The sequence below is a fragment of the Gossypium raimondii genome, chromosome 1 (genome assembly GCF_025698545.1).
Source record: "Gossypium raimondii isolate GPD5lz chromosome 1, ASM2569854v1, whole genome shotgun sequence".
Lineage (NCBI taxonomy): Eukaryota > Viridiplantae > Streptophyta > Magnoliopsida > Malvales > Malvaceae > Gossypium > Gossypium raimondii.
In genome coordinates, this window is record NC_068565.1 from 47046236 (window position 1) to 47054712 (window position 8477).

An 8477-nucleotide genomic window follows, 5' to 3' on the forward strand; every position below is an offset into this window, starting at 1 on the left:
ATAAAAAAATATTTTAAAAATATTTTAAAATTAAAAAATAATAAAAAAGTATTTTAAAAATATTTTAAAATTAAAAAAATTTAAAAAATAAATATATTTATTATATCGGTAGGGCCCGAAACAAAAAAGTGGTGCTGAGGTCTGCCCATTTTCTAAACGGGCCTCGTTTTTTTCCCAAGCCCATATTTCGGGCCTATATTTTTACCCAAACCCTCCCATATTTCGGGCGGGCCATCGGGCCGGGCCGGGCCGCTCGACCCATGAGCACCTCTAGACAAAATGGTGCGTTAGCTTTAAATGATACAGGGCGTTTTGTGCCTCCTCCTTCCGTATTGTTAGCTGACAGCTGTTGTAACAGACTAGGGTTCCTACTTTCATACACTGTAATGACAGAGGGAAGGCATGCAGAATTTTGGCTGTTTCTTCAATCGTCTCTCTATACTCTTCCTTTCTCTCTCTCTTTGTAACACCCCTTATCCGTATTCAACGCCGGAATAGGGTATGAGGCATTACTAGAACACTTACACATGTTAGCCGAATAAACATATAGCGTAAGCATTATAAGTATGGCCGAGTTCAAAATTTATTCATGTATCAAACTTACCAACATGAGTTAATCCATAAAACATTCATGGCCTTACTTCATACCAAATCATATACCAAATATACCACATTCACATACTATGAAACCTTATTTTCCCATATAAGCTTAAACTATGATCATCACATATCAAAGACAAATGTTCTTGACATTTCCATCACATAAACCGAATTAATCAATGAAACTCAATGATAAAATCATCCATATATTATTATTATTATCATACACATATATATATCATGACTAAATTTCTTAAATATTTGGTCAATTGCTTTTCAAAACCGCAATAGTTTTTCAGTACCAATACGTATTTACCATTCAATTTAACATTTACCGATTAAAATCGGGCATATGACCATTTATACACAATTCATTCATACATTTTATTGTCCTCCTCCTCCTCTCCATTCCACATCCTTAATGTGTATATCACATTTAAACAACATTAACTATAATTTCACTATTCACTAACATGTATATTCAAAGCTGTCTATTCGAGTCATAGTCACTAAATTATTTTTACCCAGAGCTAAAAACTCAAAATTAAGATCCGTAAATTTTCTCCGAAACTAGATTCACATATATTCTTACCATAAAATTTTCAGAATTTTTGGTTTAGCCAAATAGTACAGTTTATTCTTTAAAGTTTCCCCTGTTTCACTGTTTGACAGTTTTGACCTCTCTTCACTAAAACTTAATTATCTCACTGTACAGAATTCGGATATTGTTTCCGCTTGTTTCTATTAAAAATAGATTCACTGATAATTCTCAAAATATAAACTTTATCCCATAATTATTTTTGTACAATTTTTTACAATTTTCCAAAGTAAAAATAGGGGATTCCGAACTCATTCTGACTCTGTCTAATTAAACTTCAAATATCTCAAAATATATAACTCTTTTGTTTTCTATGTTTCTTTTATGTGAAAATAGACTCATTCAGATTCAATTTAATATATTATTCAGCCTCTAATTCAATTTCCACCATTTTTGGTGATTTTTCAAAGTCACACAACTGTTGCTATCTAAACTGTTTTGTTGCTAAATGTACTCTTTCATAATTTCACTTTTTCACTTTCAATCACAATTCAATTCAAAATTCACTTTTCCATTTCTCAGTCGATATTCAATTCAGTTCCACACCTATATTCATTATTCAATTACACTTAGTCAATTTCCCGTTGAACACTCGGAATATACATGGATACGTAGAGAATTAGCACATAAGTGCCATAATCGATATGTAGCCGGCTACCATCGACACGTGGCAAGCTACCATCGAAATGTAGCCGGCTACCAGCGATATGTAGCCGGTTACCACTGAAATGTAGCCGAAGCTACCAGCGATATGTAGCCAGTAGCTACCATCGATATGTAGCCGGTTACCACCGATATGTAGCAAAGCTACCACCGATCAATAACACTGAAATGTCCACAGAACTGCTCACACAAGCCGTCGGTGTTTGCAACACATGCTAGATCACCCAGACCCGAGACTCACTGTAACACTGATCTCTAGTGACATGTCACTTGTATCCACTTCTATTCCTAAGTTCAACCGGGAATTTACAGTTAACACTTTATTTTAAACACTTTATCACTTGAATAATTCATGAATAATCTTCATTCCTCATTCAATATTAATTCACATATCAAATATAATTCACAATTTATAAAAATATAACTATTATTTACACATAACTTATTTTGATGCAACAATATAAAAAATTAGCAATTTAGTCTTTAATCTTTCCTTTTCTCCGGTCAAGGTCGATTCCACTTCTTTCTTGATCTATAATAACACATTTGACTTATTTAGTACTCACATTTATCAAAACAGTCCTTAACTCAAACTTTGGAAAAATTACAATTTTGCCCCTAAACTTTTACTTATTTACACTTTTGCCCTGAAACTCGTAAATTAAAATTCATCCCTTATTCTTATGTATTATGGCATGCTGAACATTTTTCCCTTCTATAGAAACATCAAATTCCAACTCTAACACTTACTTATGAACATTTAGTATTTGTATCGATTTTGTCGTTTTACTCGTTTTCACTCAAAATCGCTTAGCAAAAGTTGCTTAACATAATTTCTAGCTTCATATTCTACCATAAAAAATAAAAATAAACACATTTCACATATGAGTATTTTTCCAAATATAAACCCTATATTAAATTATTGCTAGAATAAGCAAAATCAAGTTACCAGGACTCTAAAAACGTAAAGAACATTAAAAACGGGGCTTAGAATCACTTACTATGGAGCTTGGAAGCTTGAAAACCCTAAAAATGGCTTCCCCCCTTGCTGATTTCGTCCAAATGAAGAAGATGAGCACAGTTTGCCATCTTTTTCCCTTTTAATTCATTTTAATTACTAGATTACCAAATTGCCCCTAACTTAAAATTTTCTTATTTCACTTATCTCATGCCCATTTTTGTCTACCAACTTAACCAATGGTCTAATTACCATATAAGGACCTCCAATTTAAAGTTTCATAACAATTGAACACCTCTAACATGTAGAACTCAACTTTTTCACTTTTTACAATTTAGTCCTTTTGACTAAATTGAGTACCCAAACGTCGAAATTTTTGAACGAAATTTTCACAAAATCATTCCGTGAAATTGTAGACCATAAAAATATAAGAAAAATAAATTTTTCCTCGTCGAATTTGTGGTCCCGAAACCACTGTTTCGACTAGGCCCAAAATCGGGCTGTTACACTCTTTTTCTGTCTTATCTGTCACGTCCATAACAGGATACAAGACAGTTTTAGAATTTTTACTTCATGTTCCCAATGTATGATTAACTATTATTATAAGATTACAAAAGTATCGATATTCGGAATAATTTTATCGATATTTTTTCAATTGTACTGATATTTTCTTATGTTTTGATTTTAGACGATAAGTAGAATGCAAGTTTGGTATCAATTTTCCAGGTGGTATCGATACCACTTTAAGAAAATATCGATTCCCATGTTCTAGTATCGATACTTACGTAATTATCTTGGAAATTTTGTTAAGTGAGCCTAATACATGTTCAATTATTATTATAAATTTATTTGAAGTATATTTGGCATGTTCTAATGATGATTGATATATGTTTTACTAAAAAAATTATAAGATCACTGATAAAGAGGATGATTTCTTAATAATGTGACAAATTACTATGAGCATGACATGAGATGGTGATATGACATCTTAATATTTGGATTTGGCGACCAGACTAGGTATAGGGTGTTACATTCGATGGTATCAGAGCTCTAGGTTCATTAACTCTCGAGCCTAGGTGATTGTTGTGTGTTTGGAGTTTCGAAACTCATGAGCCTAGGTCATTGTTTTCTTGAAATTGTTGATATAACTTTGATTGAATTGTTAGAAATTGTTTGAAATAATGTGATTGAATTGCATGTGGGGTAGGAATGGAAACACATTGACTTAATCCTAAAGTTTTCTTGCAGGAACGAGACTTGGATCATCTCCTCGCCACTCGCACCTTTGGTTTTGTTTGTGTATGTTAGATTAGATTTGATCGTCGAGATCGCGGGTGTTTTTGTTTTGTGATCAATTCTTTTATTCTCGTTGGTAGATTTAGGTTCTATACCTTATAAATGTGGAGCAACTTAGCTATTAAGTAGAGAATCCTGATAGAGATTATGAATTAGGAAAAATGGTTACGAGTTCTTTAGACGAAAGTGTCATAGTGAGTAGAAGAAACTGTTAGCAAAATTACTGTAGAATAAGTTAGCGGTTGTGAATAGGATCATTAAGAAAAGTAGTAGAAAGTTAGAGAGAATAGGAATCAGAGTGCGTAGCGAAAGTGTGATATTAGTTTAAAAGTAGAAATAACATATTTTGTGATTAAACAATTGACGTGTTAGCAAGAAATTTCGAGGACGAATTTCTTTTTAGAGGGAGAGATTTGTAACACCTCAAAATAGGACTTAAGAGTTTTAGGGGTATTTTAGGGATTTTAGCCTTAGAGTGTTTGAAATTTTGCGACGTGGTTTATCAATCATGTTTTTTACTATGGTTTTTAGAAAATTAAATCAATTTCTGAAAATGAATTTTAAATACCTTTAATTTTGAAAATAGGATAGATTTGTAAAAGCGGCAATTAGACCAGATTTTTAAGTTCAACCTAAAAACATGCATTTATAGTTTCATAGTTTTCTCCCCAAAGCTTATGCATGTCGTCCCTTGTTTCCTATTACTCTTCTAATTGATTTTTTATTTCTAAACTATAATCTCTTGATTTTCATCAACATTCAAGCCTTAAACCTCTATTAAATACCAAGAAAAATACCCAAAATCACCATTGATTTCTCCATTGTCACGTCCATAACATGATACTACACATCAGGGGGAAAATCGAAACCTAAATATTGCAAACATGCAAAAGCTAGGGAAGAAGGTAAGAAAGCAATGGAGAAGGCAACATGAAAACAAAGTGCCAAAATTCCCACCAACATTAACATCAATCAAATTTTGGTTTGTTTTAACCAGTGGAAGGAACATGACATATATGGTGAATCCACCAACAAAGTTTTCTAACTTATGATAAAGGGCCAAAGATCTTTATAGCAACGGAAAAATATAGACCAACACAAGCTACCTTACACATCATGGGAATCGTTGAAAAAATGTTAAGAAAAATGCCAAGATAGTAACCTAGCTTGTAAGTTCAAAATCCAAAAATAACATTTAACATGTAGGGTAAAAGAGTTGAAGGATATTATAAATCAGTGCAAATGATGCAGGAGAAGAGTGATCAATACCAACTTTGGAGGCTATAATTTAGAGGTTGAGAGTTTTTGAGAAGATTTGCTATAATAAGCAGATGGAGAAGAGAACCATAGCTCTAAGAAGGTGTTTAGCTACAGTTAACAGCAGTTAACAACATAAATAATATCATTATTTAAGTGCAAATACGAGGGGATTATTGATAAGAGATTCAAGAAGTTTAAGTAGAATTAAAAGATTAAATACTAGTTATATTCATGTTTAAAAGTAAGTTGCTGGAAATCTAAAGAACAAGAAGAAGATCTGGCTTTATACATAGATTCCTAGGGGCATCAACATCAAATAAAGAACATAAATTCAGGTTTTCTTAAAACTTAATCTTGATTTCAGTTGCTGCACCTGACTCGTTTGAGAAGACAGACACTCAAACTCCCTAAAGAATAACAACATTGCAACAATAGCAGAATATTATCTATAAAGGATGAAAATAAAAGAGAAACAAAACATAAGATCAGGATAACAAATCAGAAATGAAAAAATGGACAACATAATACATCTCCAACCACAAACACTATATTATTGTCATCAAGCTAATCTAAAAGGGAATTAGCATGATAAACTACAAGAACATGAATCCGTCGTTTGATAAAATCTTAGTTACATTTTCTTACTGAAAATTTGACTGGAAAAAGAATATCAACTAGTATAAAACTACAAAATAAAGCTTTAATGTAAGAAATAAAACCTAAATATAGATAAACAAATATTACGCACAAACAAATATTCAGCATACAACCTCTGATTGATATAGATGAAATACAAAGGGAGGAAAACCAAACTTGTTTATCATTACTACAACTTAATGTACTAAGATGCAATATTGCTAAAAGCTAAGGCAATAGGCTTACCGAACCCTTAGGCATTGAAGGTGTCACCGGTATTAGTTACCTTGATTGCTTAGTAGCCAGTCCTCACATCTTTGAGTTTTGACAGATAACTGTATGGAATATAAAAGTCTAGATAGATAGCTGTTAGAAATAGGTTTTTTCTATTATATTTTCTCATAAAGAATTACACTAATATTTATATACATAGTGAGCCTAACTTAGGAAACTCTATACTATGAAACATACTAATTCTAGGGATGCTGTCCCTTAAAAACAACTTTAAAGTTAGGGATAACAATTAATAAAATATTTAAAAAATCTTATCTAATACACTCAAGATTCCTTATTAGGAAATTGTAATCTGACAATCCCCCTCAAACTGGGAAGTGGATATCATCCATTCTTAGCTTGCTTACTAGTTTTTGAAAGATCTTCCCAGATAATCTCCTTTGGTAAGTATGTCTGCCAGTTGATAATCAGTGGACACAAATGGAGTGCAAATTAAGCCACTGTTAAGTTTTTCCTTTATAAAATGTCTGTCAACCTCAACATGCTTCATACGATCATGTTGAACTGGATTATGTGCAATATTGATAGCAGAATTATAATCACAATACAACTTCATTGGACATTCTCACTTGATCTTTAAATCTTCTAAAATAATTTTCAGCCATAATAATTCGCAAATTTCAAGAGCCATCGCCTTAAATTCAGCTTCTACACTAGATCTAGCCACAACATTTTGTTTTTCACTCCTCAAAGTCACAAGGTTGCCTTCTAAAAAAGTGCAATAGCCCGAGGTTGATCTTCTATTAACCATAGACCCTGCATAATCTGCATCAGTATAGCTTCAAGGGTTAAATTCTCCCCTTTCTTAAATAGGATTCCTTTGCCTAGAGTGCCTTTTAGGTACTGTAGAATCTGATACACAGCTCGAAGATGTGATTCTTTGGGGTTGTGCATGAACTGAATTACAACACCAAATGCATAGGCAATATCCGGTGTAGTATGTGACAAGTAAATGAGCTTCCCCACAAGTCTTTAATATGAACCTTTATCAACTGCTACATATTCTAGTGCATCTCTAAGTCTGTGGTTCACCTCTATGGGTGTCTCTGCTGGTTTACATCCCAACTTGCCTGTCTCTGTCAACAAATCAATTATGTATTTTTGCTGAGATATGAAGATTCCTTCCCGAGAGTGTGCTACTTCAATACCAAGGAAAAATTTTAACTGACCAAGCTCTTTGACTTCAAATTCTTTTACTAGGCATTTCTTTAAATTTTCCATTCCTTTTAGATCATCACCAGTCACTATAATGTCATCTACATAGACTAATAAAGCAGTAATTCCCCTTGAAGATGAGTGCTTTACAAACAGAGTGTGATATCTTTGACTCTGTTTATACCCCAACTTGAGCATTACTTTGGTAAATCTTCCAAACCAAGCTCTCGGGGACTGTTTTAGTCTGTACAAAGCCTTTTTTAGTCTGTAAACTACCTGTCCTATATTTGGACCGAATCCTGGTGGAACATTCATATAGACTTCCTCCTCAAGATCACCATGTAAAAAGGTATTTTTGATGTCAAATTGCTGTAATTTCCAGCCTCGATTGGTAGCGAGTGACAACAACACTCTCACACTCACAGTGTTCATCTTTGCAACTGGGGCAAATGTCTCAAGGTAGTTTATTCCATACATTTGAGTGTACCCTTTAGCAACCAATCTTGCTTTATACCTCTCCAAAGAACCATCTGACTTATATTTCACTGTGTACACCCAAAGACATCCAACTAGATTCTTTCCTCTCGGTAATTTTACCAAATCCCATATCTTATTTTTTTCAAGGGTTTCCATTTCAATCTTCATGGCATTTTTCCAATTCTCATCATCTAATGCCTCAGATACAGTTTTGGGAATAGAGATAGAATTTAGGCTAGTAAGAAAGGCTTTGTGGTTATGGGATAAATTTTTGTAAGACATGAATAAGTACAAGGGATATTTTGTACAGGCTCTAGTTCCTTTTCTAATAGCAATGGAAAAATCATAGTCTCTTTGATCTGAATTTTTAGTAGTATTCAAAGTAGGTTCAACAATTACCTCGGGTTGTAGAGTAGTAGGTTGTATATCCGAAGAAGATGATTGAACTTGTACCGGTGCCTTCTTCCTTGAGTAAACCAGTAAAGGACGAGTAGTGTCCTGAATCCTTTTTTGTGATTTGGGTATATTAGGCTCTATTTC